We start from the raw sequence: 14115 nt of genomic DNA, 5'->3' as shown, positions 1-14115 counted from the left end.
TAACATGATGAGCCATCTCACGATGTCAACTTCTGTACCAACTCAATGACAATGTTAGAAATGCAAGTTCCTTTAAGAGTGAACTAGGTCTTGCTTCAGAGTGAATTAACAGCAGGTGACGCTTTTTGAATCTTGCACTAAAGAGTTGTGTTTTTCCTCTGTTGGGTGTGCTTCTGAACAGGGAGACGATCCAGAAGGGGAGAGTGGAAACCAGTATTTCTGCTAAACCTTGTATCACAAAACAGTTGTGAACAATCAGAATGTCTTCTGCTGCCTAATTCGGGAAACAGATATCACCTGTTTAACATGGTAGCTGAAGATTGACTTTGGTAGCCCAGTGACACAGTCACTGCTGTCTCAGAGCACTAGGACCCCGGGTTCGATTCCGGCCTTGGGTGACTGTGGAGTTTTCACATTCTCGCCTGTCTGTGTGAGTTTCCTCTGGGATTTGCCATGCTAAATACCCCTTAGTGGCCAAAGATGTGCAGGTTAGGTGGATTGGCCTTGATCGATGTGCGCAGGGTTACAGGAATAGGGCGGGGGAGTGGGCCTGGGTAGAGCACTCTTTCAGGGAGTCGATGCAGAATTTATGAGCCATATGGCCTCCTTCTACACTGTAGAGATTTTATGGATTTTCTTCAGGTGGGAAGATAAAGAAAACTGAAAGAAACCCATGTTTCTGACAGAAGTAAATCTTCCAGTGGCTTTTAAGGTGAAATGGCTGAGCCACACTGCAGGATCACTAACTACGATTACCCACCAGTCCTTTCTGAATTGGAACCATACAAACAATGGAAGAATGAGGTGGAGGTGTAGACTCAGCTCACTAGCCAAGAAAAAGCAAAGAATTGCTTTGGCCTTATCTTTACCAGAAAGAAGTAAGATTAGAAAGATTTTCGGAACTGAATATTATGTACCAAAAAGGGATTGCTGGTTCTACTCCAATTATGGAAAGAATTTACAAAAATGGTGACTTGTTAGAAACGTACAAGGTGAAAATTTGATAAGTTTTAAAAGATGGACAACCAGTTAAATAACCTCCACCAGATTGGCTCTCAGACTCGCAGGTATTAGAATCCTTCAGCTGAGGATTTCAAACGGGTTTTCAAACAGCCCCTTTTCCTGCAGGTGGCGCTGGATCATCATGCAGAGAGGGATGTTTGTAAGTTTATAACAAGTCACCATTTTTGTAAATTCTTTTGTTTTTGTTTATAAGCAAGGCATTTTTGTATTGCAAACAAAAACAAAATCAATACTGTGAGTCTTTACAAACACAAAATCGGTAAAAATGGCACGAACACTCGCCACGAGGCAGAGGCAGGATCTCACTCGATGCAGCAGCACTTTTTGTTTGGCAGCCATCTTGAGCAAGAGCGTTCTGGCCAGTACACACACGCACACTTCTCAAAAAGATGGAAAACGGCAAAATACACTCGAAGCCGCGCATGCGCAGTTGTGAAAAGAGCGCACAGTAAAAAAAACTCGGATTGCGCATGCGCAATCGATTCCGACGCATGACATCACGAGCGTCATGATGTCAGAGGACCCGGACCACACCCACTTAAAAGGGAAATGCACGAAAATGAACAAAAAGAAATTAAAAGCTGCAAAACCCACTTTTCTTACCTCAAAAGACAGAACAATGCCCGAACTTACACCAGCAGTTGAAAATAACTTTCACAACACCCTTTCAGAAGCAGTCTGCACCACCCAAAGTGGCACAATGACAAATCCGAAACCCAAGAACATGATTTGTTCATGAAGACATTGATAGCAACTCCAAAACAAAAAGAGATGATTTGTCCACTGAACAATACACTCAATACTACTCCGACATGGCTGAGTTATTCGGATATGCTGATCACAGCATCAGCAACACGGTTGAAAAGCTCAACACGACTCTACTCATGGTAGATGAATCCAATACCATGATGCCATGGCAGATCGTCGATACATTGGATGACAGCAATACCCAAGAAGACGACGGCGCCACACAGAGAACAGAACGGCTCCTTTGAAACAACACAGATCGACTCTACAGCGAGAACACTGCACGACTCCGCAGAGAGAGCGATGACAGACTCCGCAGAGAGAGCGATGACAGACTCCGCAGAGAGAGCGATGACAGACTCCGCAGAGAGAGCGATGACAGACTCCGCAGAGAGAGCGATGACAGACTCCGCAGAGAGAGCGATGACAGACTCCGCAGAGAGAGCGATGACAGACTCTGCAGAGCGCGATGACAGACTCTGCAGAGAGAGCGATGACAGACTCTGCAGAGAGAGCGATGACAGACTCTGCAGAGAGAGCGATGACAGACTCCGCAGAGAGAGCGATGACAGACTCCGCAGAGAGAGCGATGACAGACTCCGCAGAGAGAGCGATGACAGACTCCGCAGAGAGGGCGATGTCAGACTCCAAAGAGAGGGCGATGTCAGACTCCGCAGAGAGAGCGATGACAGACTCTGCAGAGAGAGCGATGACAGACTCCGCAGAGAGTGATGACAGATTCGGCAGACAGAGCGATGACAGACTCAGCAGACAGAGCGATGACAGACTCGGCAGACAGAGCGATGACAGACTCCGCAGACAGAGCGCGATGACAGACTCTGCAGACGGCTCGTTGACAGACTCAAAAATGGAAGCAAGCTAACACTCCATAGCGAATGCCATGCATGAACAAGACCATGGAGGTCTATCAAGCTTATTTGAGCCACCAGAATACTATGACAGTCTACCCAGCTTATTTGAGCCATCAGAAGACTATGAAAGTCTACCCAGCTCATTCAACCAACAAGAAGACACTCCCAGCTTATTTAACCAACAAGAAGACACTCACAGCTCATTTAAAACAACAAGAAGACACTGAATGTCTACCACTGTATGTGAGGTAAGTGATGAAGAAATCATAGTTCCAATACAGGATGTGCAGGATCACAGCGAGACTGAGAGCACAGAAGCACTCAACAATTGTCTGCACAGAAGCACTCCACAATCAGAGGAGGGCTACTCATGAGTCCAGAGAGACCACGTAAAATGAAATTGTGAAGATTTTGACTCCAGAAGAGGAGCACCAAGAGTCCAGAACGATCACGTCAATAGAAATCCTGAAGATTTTGACTCCAGGAGCACCAAGAAACCAACGGTGATTCAAATAAACCTGAAATAACTCCAAAAGAGGAGCACAAAGAGATCACAGATGATTCAAGTGAACCAGAAATGACTCTAGAAAAGGAGCACCAAGGAAGCAAAGAAGAGGAATCAAATCCACCACAAATGACTGATGTCACCCACATCAATGCAACATCAGATCATTCTCACAATTCTCAAGAAGAAACGCTCAATGTAACAGATACCACAATGGACACTGACACCAATAACTGACAATGACTCACATCATCCACACGGAACACTCATTGAGCGCAACAAGAACAAAAAAAACCGTGAAAACCACAGCAGAAACGAGAACAACAATGAAAACATGCAGCGCAACAAGAGCATCAAAAACAACAAGATGCACTGCAGAAACAAGAACAATGACAGCCACATCAAAAACTACAAGCACAACAACAAAAACTAAAAGAAGCATAACAAAAACAAATAACAAGCACAACAAGAAAAGACAACAAGAACAACAGCGAAAACAACAAACACAGAAGCAACAAGCAGGACAAAAACAACAACCAGAACGACCACAACAAGAACAACAACGAAAACGACCAAGACAGAAATGACAACTATGAAACATCGACCTGTACAACATGGTACATCTCTGCACATGAAGGACAATGCCACAGCATACTGCAAAACAATGGCAATAGTACAAACATGCCATGGCATGGCAACACATCTCACAAATTCACATTTGCTCCACAACAAACAAGCAAACCAGCTTTCCAGAAAGGTGACATACAGAATCAATACCACAAACACAGAAAAAAGTCCAGGTCAGACAACAAAGATGACATACAGAATCAATACCACAAACACAGAAAAAAGTCCAGGTCAGACAACAAAGATGACATACAGAATCAATACCACAAGCACAGGCAAAAGTCCAGGTCAGACAACAAAGATGACATAGAGAATCAATACCACAAATTCAAGAAAAAGCGTAAATCAGACAACAAAGTGAATTGACCATTCAAACACCTCATTGATGACTTCTTGGTTACTTAAACACAGGAACACTGACGATGTTCACAAAGAAATAACGACATCAACATCACTACTTCAACAACAGAAGAAGTAAGCAACTCGACCAAACAAATTCATAAAAGTATGGACTCACAAAATTTTTTTAAAATTAGAATTGGACTGGTAAATATTAATTGGCTTTGTATAATCATCAAGATCATCACAACTTGTACATAACATCATTTGTCTATCTCTTTCACGCAAGTGAAAAAACCTAAGAGGCTAAATGTATTAACATTTGACGGACTAACTCATTGATTTTATGGAATGCATTTGCAAACTGCATCCATTATGTTTGTTCAAATTTTTTTACAACATACAGAAAATATATAACACGAAAAAAAGGTGGATGTAGTGATCTCTATATGTGCATGTACACGAGGGGTTAATGTGTAATCAGTAGCACCACATAATCACTAGAGGGCAGGACCAACAGGGGTATAAAAGGCAACCACATTGGGTCTCTCTCTCTCTTGGGTGCACTGTGACCAGGGCGATAGCAGACTAGTTCAGATGGCTAGTGGAGTTACGTATAGTTACCGTAGTTACATGAAATGAAATGAAAATCGCTTATTGTCACGAGTAGGCTTCAAATGAAGTTACTGTGAAAAGCCCCTAGTCGCCACATTCCGGCGCCTGTTCGGGGAGGCTGTTACGGGAATCGAACCGTGCTGCTGGCCTGCTTGGTCTGTATTGTTGTAGTTACTCAATAAACCTTTTGTTACTACTGGACGAGTTCGAATCTTCTTAATCGAGATTCAGAATACCTCATCACTAACCAAGGATTGAGTAGCACATGTTACCGACCACACAGGTAACAAAACAATACGGTAGTGACTTTAAAGGAGCATCTTGACAAATACACGAATAGGATTGGAATAGAGGGATACGGGCCCCAGAAGTGTAAAATACTTTTTGTTCGACGGGCAGCATGGTTGCGCAGGCTTGGAGGGCTGAAAGGCCTGCTCCTTTGCAGTACTTTTCTTTGTTCTTTGCTCCACCAATCCCAATCGCGAATAGAAGATGTCCTGGAATTTACGAAGAGGGAATTTGGTTACTAGCCAAGTCCATCAAAATGACATCACAACAGAGCATACTGAATCAATGGGTCTGGCTTGCAGCAGAAGAGTTTCAGTTCAAACCCACAAGTGTTGTTTTAAAAACAAGGTCTGCAATTCTGAGGCAGCCAGCAAGACAGGAATTAAAAAAGGGAATAAAAGGATGAGAATGATGTTCCTTATATGAAGGAATTTAAATCGTAGTCAAGCCTTTGGGACCTTCAAATATGTGGTTTTGGAGATTAAGCAGGGTCAATTATGTGTAATTTTACATCAAGAGTATTTCTTGGGCAATGTCCGTCCCATCACAATTTGTCATACCAGATCTGGCAGAAAGATGCGCTGCTACCACGGATGAAATAGAACATCTAAAGAATCTCATCAGTCAGTTCAATTGGTTAGGCACACAGACAAGATCAGATGCAAGTTTTGGTTTGCTGGAAGTTTGTCTTCTCATGAAAAATCTGAAGGGGGAAGAACTTCTTGAGCGCGAATAAATTTTTAAAAATTAATAAAGAGCACACTAGCTGCTGAAACACTTGCTCTTGTTGAAGTTGGGTAGATACTAATCATCAACTATCGATAATTGTTTCACTAAAAGGAATGTCTCTACAGAAAAATTCTTGAAGGTTCTAGAAGAAGAATGTCTCACTACCTAACAGTGGGCAATCTGAACTTTTTGTTTTTTCTGTATTTCTGTATGAGCCCTTGCCATGCTCATTTCTCAGCCCACTCTGAGTCGGTGAGGAGAGTCCTGTCCTGTGCCAACAGCATGAACAACAAGTTCAACATATAAGCTATTGATTTCTCCTCTCCCACTTACATCCTTCTCCCATTGAATCTTTCTACTGGATCTGATCTCTGAATTGTGGCCTGATCCCAAGGTCATTATTTCTGCTTCAGATGACCATTTAACAATCTGCATGCAAGATGAATCACTAACTCGGAAGTTCCTGCTCCTTGGTCCATTTTGGAATCTGGTATGCACGGAAGAAATAGGAAAGTGGATGAACAAACCCAATTGATCTGAAAAAAAATTAACTGGAGCCTTAGGAAGAGTCAGTTATTTCTTTGGTGTGTATTGGTTGGTGACAGCTGCTGGTGATTAGTGGGGGGGATTAACAATATTATTACATGATCCAGTCTGAAAGGGGACAGCATCAATTATACTTTTCCTCCTAACATCTCTATGACAGAATTCAGGTAGCAAGTGTTAGCAAGAGCAGCATTAGGGATCAGAAACGAGAGCCATGATTGGATATCCATGGGACAGCACACGGGGCAGCACGGTAGCCTTGTGGATAGTACAATCGCTTCACAGCTCCAGGGTCCCAGGTTCGATTCCGGCTTGGGTCACTGTCTGTGCAGAGTCTGCACATCCTCCCCGTGTGTGCGTGGGTTTCCTCCGGGTGCTCCAGTTTCTTCCCACAGTCCAAAGATGTGCGGGTTAGGTGGATTGGCCATGATAAATTGCCCTTAGTATCCAAAATTGCCCTTAGTGTTGGGTGGGGTTACTGGGTAATGGGGATAGGGTGGAGGTGTTGACCTTGGATAGGGGGTAGGGTGCTCTTTCCAAGAGCCGGTGCAGACTCGATGGGCCGAATGGCCTCCTTCTGCACTGTAAATTCTATGTAATCTGTTCCCATCCTGCACTAGCCCAAATATGTTGGGGTCAATTATAATAGACAGGCTATTGATATGATGTTGGTGAGTTGCTGTAGTAGACGGTACACACTTTACCCTGTGCGCTGGTGGTAGAGAGTGTGGATGTTTAGGTTGGTGGATGTTGTGCTGATCAAATGGGCTGCTTTATCTTGGATGGTGTTGACTTGTGCGTTTTAGGAGCCACAATTATCCCAGCAAGTGGTGAGTATCTATCACACTCCTGACTTGTGTCTTGCAGATAATGGACAGATTTTAGGAACCCAGGAGGTGAGTTACTCACCACAGAATTGTCAACCTGTTCTTGTAGCCACAGTATTGATATGGTTGGTCCAGTTCAGTTTTTGGTCAATGGTAACACCCAGGATGTTGATAGTGAGAGATGCTCAGTATCTGAGGAGTTGTGAATGATGCTGAAAATTGAGCTATCATCAGCGAACATCCCACTTCAGGCCTTGTGTTGAATGGAGGACCATTTATAATGCAGTTGACGACAGTTGGAATGAGAACATTACCCTGAGGATCACCTGCAGATGAAATGATTGACCCCCCCCCCCCCAGTAACCATCTTCTTTTGTACCAGTTATGACTCAAACCAGTGGAGAATTTTCACCTTATTCCTGTTGGCTTGATTTTGCTAGGGCTCTGTGATGCTACGTGCAGTCAGCTATGCTCATTTGGGAGCACTCTTGTCTCTGAGTCAGAAAGTCGTAGGGCCTAATCCCACTCCAGAGACTTGGAGCTGGATTTTGGAAGCCTGCTTAAGGAGACATTGGAGCTGGCTGTGTCAGAAATATATCTGCAAGCTATGGGTAGCTTGTTCAAGATAATTATTATGGCCAATGATTAGAAGCTGAGTGGAGCTTTCTAATCAGCTTGTGGTACCTCCATAGTCTCTGGAGACCAGAAAATGACTGCCGATGGCTTCCCAGTGGCACACCAGAGGACTTGCACATGATCAACTTGAGACCCCCACTCCACTCCAACTGTGCAGCTGCCATACCTATGTGACCACAGGCTTACCTGTGGAGGGGTGATGGTAGTGGAGCCTGATTCTATCTTGAGGAGCCCTCTCTCATTTTTACCTGCATCGCCAGGCTGCAGCTCCTTTTGACCCTCTAGCATTGGGGGTTCAAGCATGCCGTTGGTCATTATTTGGCCATTCTTAGGAAAGTAGTGTTGAGTGATTATATTTCCAACACAAGGTTAGGTTGGGACCTGAATTTGACCCTAACATAAGGGCACTGAGCACAAAACAGAAATGTGCATATAAATCTCACCTGACACTCTATTTCCATTCTGAGCGAGTGCTACTCTAGGGGATCAAGACTCCAACCCGGTCTGTCCTTTTGTGTGAATGTAAGAAATCCTATGCTATTATTTTGAAGAGCAAGCAGTGACTTGGCCGATAATTGTCTCTTAATGAAGATCATCAATAAACATAAAAAATGTTTGGTCATTATCATGAAACCTTCCTGAATGCAAATTGGCTGCCAAATTTCCTGCATTACAGCAATGACAATGTTAAAATATACATCATTGACTTTAAAGTGGTTTGAGAAATCCTGAAGTTGTGAAAGGTGCCATGTAAAGTCCTTTCAGAGAAATATCCCACATCATACTACTTTTGCAACCCACTCATTTTTATCTTATGTTTTTGTTTGCAATTATCACTCCATTAAAGAAGGATGCAATGAGCTGCTTGCAAATGGTAATGTGCTGAAGCACCAGCAAGTTATAAGATGGGTTCAGACGAAGATCATCTTTTGGCTCATTTGATCCTATTTTTAACTCTACCATATTCCCAGATTCGTTTTTTCAAATGAGCCTAACCTTTCTATCAACCAATTACAGTTACCCATCACCCATTGTTTAAAGAAAGAAATGCTGCTGGCATTTCTCCTCAGCTTTTCCATTCATAACACTGCCCTGTACCATTTGATCCTGATTTATCTGAAAGTAGGCTGGTTTGCTTTCCTTATCATCTTACGAATCTCATTTACTTCAACTTGTCTTGAGTCAAGAAAGTGTTAACTTAGCTACTCATCGCTAGTGCCTCATTCACGTAACACTGAGACCAGCACCTCTGCCAATCAGAGTCTACCTGCCAACCAATCAGCACCTTCTTCTCATGGAGTATAAAGTTGTTGTTTCCTCTTACATTGGTATACTTGGCTATTGCAAAAAGAACTCACAAGAGACCAGAATTTTTCTTAATGCAAAGTAGACATATTGCGAATCAAACATAGTTCTTGTAAATAATATAATTTATTAATTAAAGTTCATTTATGAAATAGACTGAGAATAAGGTTGTAACATGGATTAATTAGTATTCTAAAATACATTTTAAAACTTGCCCCTGCTGCTAATTCAGACAAGTGTGTATGTTTTTAGTTTAAGTTCTGTAGTAAATCAAATTCATTATTGCAAAATAAGATAAAACTGATATGTCAAGGGACATAATTTGATATAGTGTGACTAACTACTCAGGAGGGGGCAGCAGAGGTTTTTGCTGATTAAAGTGAATTGACACTAGTTTTCAGCCTGGGAATGGAGGGGCCTCAGGGTAACTTGGTGTTGCTGTAAGGCTGTAGAAAAAATGAAGGGGTCTGTGGGATCCCAGGATAGCTTTGTGGTGTTCAAATGGCGAGACTGCGGAATGAGTGAGTTGAGGGCAGAGGAAGGGGGAAGAAAGGCTGCCGAATGGCCGTGAGTGGGCTGGGGGCATTTGAGAACAGAGGTTGCTGAGTGAGTGGGGAAAGTGAGTGGGGAATGGGGCTGGTTTAGCACAAGGTTAAATAGCTGGCTTTTAAAGCAGACCAAGGCAGACCAGCAGCACGGTTCAATTCCCGTACCAGCCTCCCCGAACAGGCGCCGGAATGTGGTGACTAGGGGCTTTTCACAGTAACTTCATTGAAGCCTACTTGTGACAATAAGCAATTTTCATTTTCAAGTGGAGTGTAAAGTACTTTAAAATATTTATATGATATAAGTTGATTTATAATATGTGAACTTTAGTCATTACATACTGCACGTTACCAGCTATTTTGCTGCCTTATTGCTGTTTTGTATTTTGCTAGTGCATGGGGTTGTGTTCATTTTCAAGTGTTTTTAAAATATATTTGTTCATGGGATGTAGGCATAATTGGCAAGGCCAGCATTTGGAGGTGGTGTTGAGTTAAACTATTTTCTAACGATCCAATTTTGCAGAACACTGCCACGTATGTAGACAGACCAACAAGGGGCGAGGCCACATTGGATTTGGTACTGGGTAATGAACCCGGCCAGGTGTTAGATTTAGATGTAGGTGAGCACTTTGGTGATAGTGATCACAACTCGGTTATGTTTACTTTAGCAATGGGCAGGGATAGGTATATACCGCAAGGCAAGAATTATAGCTGGGGGAAAGGCAATTATGATGCTATTCGGCAAGATTTAGGAGGTATAGGATGGGGAAGGAAACTGCAGGGGATGGGTACAATCGAAATGTGGAGCTTTTTCAAGGAACAGCTACTGCGTGTCCTTGATAAGTATGTACCTGTCAGGCAGGGAGGAAGTTGTCGAGCAAGGGAGCCGTGGTTTACTAAGGAAGTTGAAGCACTTGTCAAGAGGAAGAAGAAGGCTTATGTTAGGATGAGACATGAAGGCTCAGTTAGGGCACTTGAGAGTTACAAGTTAGCCAGGAAGGACCTAAAGGGAGAGTTAAGAAGAGCGAGGAGAGGACACGAAAAGTCGTTGGCGGATAGGATCAAGGAAAACCCTAAGGCTTTCTATAGGTATATCAGGAACAAAAGAATGACTCGAGTAAGATTAGGGCCAATCAAGGATAGTAGTGGAAAGTTGTGTGTGGAATCAGAGGAGATAGGGGAAGCATTAAATGGATATTTTTCGTCAGTGTTTACACTGGAGAAAGACAATGTTGTCGAGGAGAACACTCAGGTTCAGTCGACCAGGCTAGATGGAATTGAGGTTCAAAAGGAGGAGGTGTTAGCAATTTTAGAAAATGTCAAAATAGATAAGTCCCCTGGGCCAGATGGGATTTATCCTAGGATTCTCTGGGAAGCCAGGGAGGAGATTGCAGAGCCTTTGTCCTTGATATTTATGTCGTCTTTGTCGACAGGAATAGTGCCGGAAGACTGGAGGATAGCAAATGTTGTCCCCTTGTTCAAGAAGGGGAGTAGAGACAACCCTGGTAATTATAGACCTGTGAGCCTTACTTCGGTTGTGGGTAAAATGTTGGAAAAGGTTATAAGAGATAGGGTTTATAATCATCTTGAAAAGAACAAGTTGATTAGCGATACTCAACACGGTTTTGTGAAGGGTAGGTCATGTCTCACAAACCTTATTGAGTTTTTTGAGAAGGTGACCAAACAGGTGGATCAGGGTAAAGCTGTTGATGTGGTGTATATGGATTTCAGTAAGGCGTTTGATAAGGTTCCCCACGGTAGGCTATTGCAGAAAATAAGGAAGTATGGAATTGAAGGTGATTTAGCGGTTTGGATCAGTAATTGGCTAGCTGAAAGAAGACAGAGGGTGGTGGTTGATGGCAAATGTTCATCCTGGAGTTCAGTTACTAGTGGTGTACCGCAAGGATCTGTTTTGGGGCCACTGCTGTTTGTCATTTTTATAAATGACCTGGAAGAGGGTGTAGAAGGATGGGTTAGTAAATTTGCAGATGACACGAAGGTCGGTGGAGTTGTGGATAGTGCTGAAGGATGTTATAGGATACAGAGGGACATAGATAAGCTGCAGAGCTGGGCTGAGAGGTGGCAGATGGAGTTTAATGCGGAAAAGTGTGAGGTGGTTCACTTTGGAAGGAGTAACAGGAATGCAGAGTACTGGGCTAATGGCAAGATTCTTGGTAGTGTAGATGAACAGAGAGATCTCGGCATCCAGGTACATAAATCCTTGAAAGTTGCCACCCAGGTTAATAGGGCTGTTAAGAAGGCATATGGTGTGCTAGCCTTTATAAGCAGGGGGATTGAGTTTCGGAACCACAGGGTCATGCTGCAGCTGTACATAACTCTGGTGCGGCCACACCTGGAGTACTGCGTGCAGTTCTGGTCACCACATTATAGGAAGGATGTGGAAGCTTTGGAAAGGGTTTACTAGGATGTTGCCTGGTATGGAGGGAAGGTCTTACGAGGAAAGGCTCAGGGAATTGAGGTTGTTTTCGTTAGAGAGGAGAAGGCTGAGAGGTGACTTAATAGAGACATATAAGATAGTCAGAGGGTTAGATAGGGTGGACAGTGAGAGTCTTTTTCCTCGGATGGTGATGACCAACACGAGGGGACATAGCTTTAAATTGAGGGGTGAGAGATATAGGACAGATGTCAGAGGCAGTTTCTTTACTCAGAGAGTAGTAGGGGTGTGGAACGCCCTGCCTGCAACAGTAGTAGACTCGCCAACTTTAAGGGCATTTAAGTGGTCACTGGATAGACATATGGATGAAAATGGAATAGTGTAGGTCAGATAGGCTTCAGATGGTTTCACAGGTCGGCGCAACATCGAGGGCCGAAGGGCCCGTACTGCGCTGTAGTGTTCTATGTTCTATACCTTCACTTCGCTTTGTGTGTACGCAATCCAGCAAGTTCATTTTCTGTTGTTGGTATGGACTTCATCCTGTATTACTTGCACTCAGTAACATGAGGTCAGTTTGGTGATTTGATACATAGAACATAGAACGATACAGTGCAGTACAGGCCCTTCGGCCCTCGATGTTGCACCGACATGGAAAAAAAAACTAAAGGCCATCTAACCTACACTATGCCCTTATCATCCATATGCTTATCCAATAAATTTTTAAATGCCCTCAATGTTGGCGAGTTCACTACTGTTGCAGGTAGGGCATTCCACGGCCTCACCACTCTTTGCGTAAAAAACCCACCTCTGACCTCTGTCCTATATCTATTACCCCTCAATTTAAGGCTATGTCCCCTCGTGCTAGCCACCTCCATCCGCGGGAGAAGGCTCTCGCTGTCCACCCTATCTAACCCTCTGATCATTTTGTATGCCTCTATTAAGTCACCTCTTAACCTTCTTCTCTCTAACGAAAACAACCTCAAGTCCATCAGCCTTTCCTCATAAGATTTTCCCTCCATACCAGGCAACATCCTGGTAAATCTCCTCTGCACCCGTTCCAAAGCTTCCACGTCCTTCCTATAATGAGGCGACCAGAACTGTACGCAATACTCCAAATGCGGCCGTACCAGAGTTTGGTACAGCTGCATCATGACCTCATGGCTCCGGAACTCAATCCCTCTACCAATAAAGGCCAACACACCATAGGCCTTCTTCACAACCCTATCAACCTGGGTGGCAACTTTCAGGGATCTATGTACATGGACACCGAGATCCCTCTGCTCATCCACACTACCAAGAATTTTACCATTAGCCAAATATTCCGCATTCCTGTTATTCTTTCCAAAGTGAATCACCTCACACTTCTCCACATTAAACTCCATTTGCCACCTCTCGGCCCAGCTCTGCAGCTTATCTATGTCCCTCTGTAACCTGCAACATCCTTCCGCACTGTCTACAACTCCACCGACTTTAGTGTCGTCTGCAAATTTACTCACCCATCCTTCTGCGCCCTCCTCTAGGTCATTTATAAAAATGACAAACAGCAACGGCCCCAGAACAGATCCTTGTGGTACGCCACTCGTAACTGAACTCCATTCTGAACATTTCCCATCAACTACCACTCTCTGTCTTCTTTCAACTAGCCAATTTCTGATCCACATCTCTAAATCACCCTCAATCCCCAGCCTCCGTATTTTCTGCAATAGCCGACCGTGGGGAACCTTATCAAACGCTTTACTGAAATCCATATACACCACATCAACTGCTCTACCCTCGTCTACCTGTTCAGTCACCTTCTCAAAGAACTCGATAAGGTTTGTGAGGCATGACCTACCCTTCACAAAACCATGCTGACTATCCCTAATCATATTATTCCTATCTAGATGATTATAAATCGTATCTTTTATAATCCTCTCCAAGACTTTACCCACCACAGACGTTAGGCTCACCGGCCTATAGTTACCGGGGTTATCTCTACTCCCCTTCTTGAACAAAGGGACCACATTTGCTATCCTCCAGTCCTCTGGCACTATTCCTGTAGCCAATGATGACCTAAAAATCAAAGCCAAAGGCTCAGCAATCTCTTCCCTGGCTTCCCAGAGAATCCTAGGATAAA

The 14115-nt window shown here is 43.6% G+C and overlaps 1 protein-coding gene across 3 annotated transcripts in view; it reads left to right on the top strand.

Annotated features, from left to right (window-relative positions):
* Nucleotides 1-14115, top strand: part of LOC119954950 (UPF0606 protein KIAA1549-like) — a 323510-nt gene that overhangs the window by 214041 nt on the left and 95354 nt on the right. The gene's annotated exons all lie outside the window — the stretch shown is intronic.

Source organism: Scyliorhinus canicula, chromosome 20, assembly GCF_902713615.1.
Source record: "Scyliorhinus canicula chromosome 20, sScyCan1.1, whole genome shotgun sequence".
NCBI classification, from domain to species: Eukaryota; Metazoa; Chordata; class Chondrichthyes; order Carcharhiniformes; family Scyliorhinidae; genus Scyliorhinus; species Scyliorhinus canicula.
The sequence above is the reverse complement of the archived record's forward strand: the minus strand, read 5'-3'. Positions and strand labels throughout refer to the sequence as shown.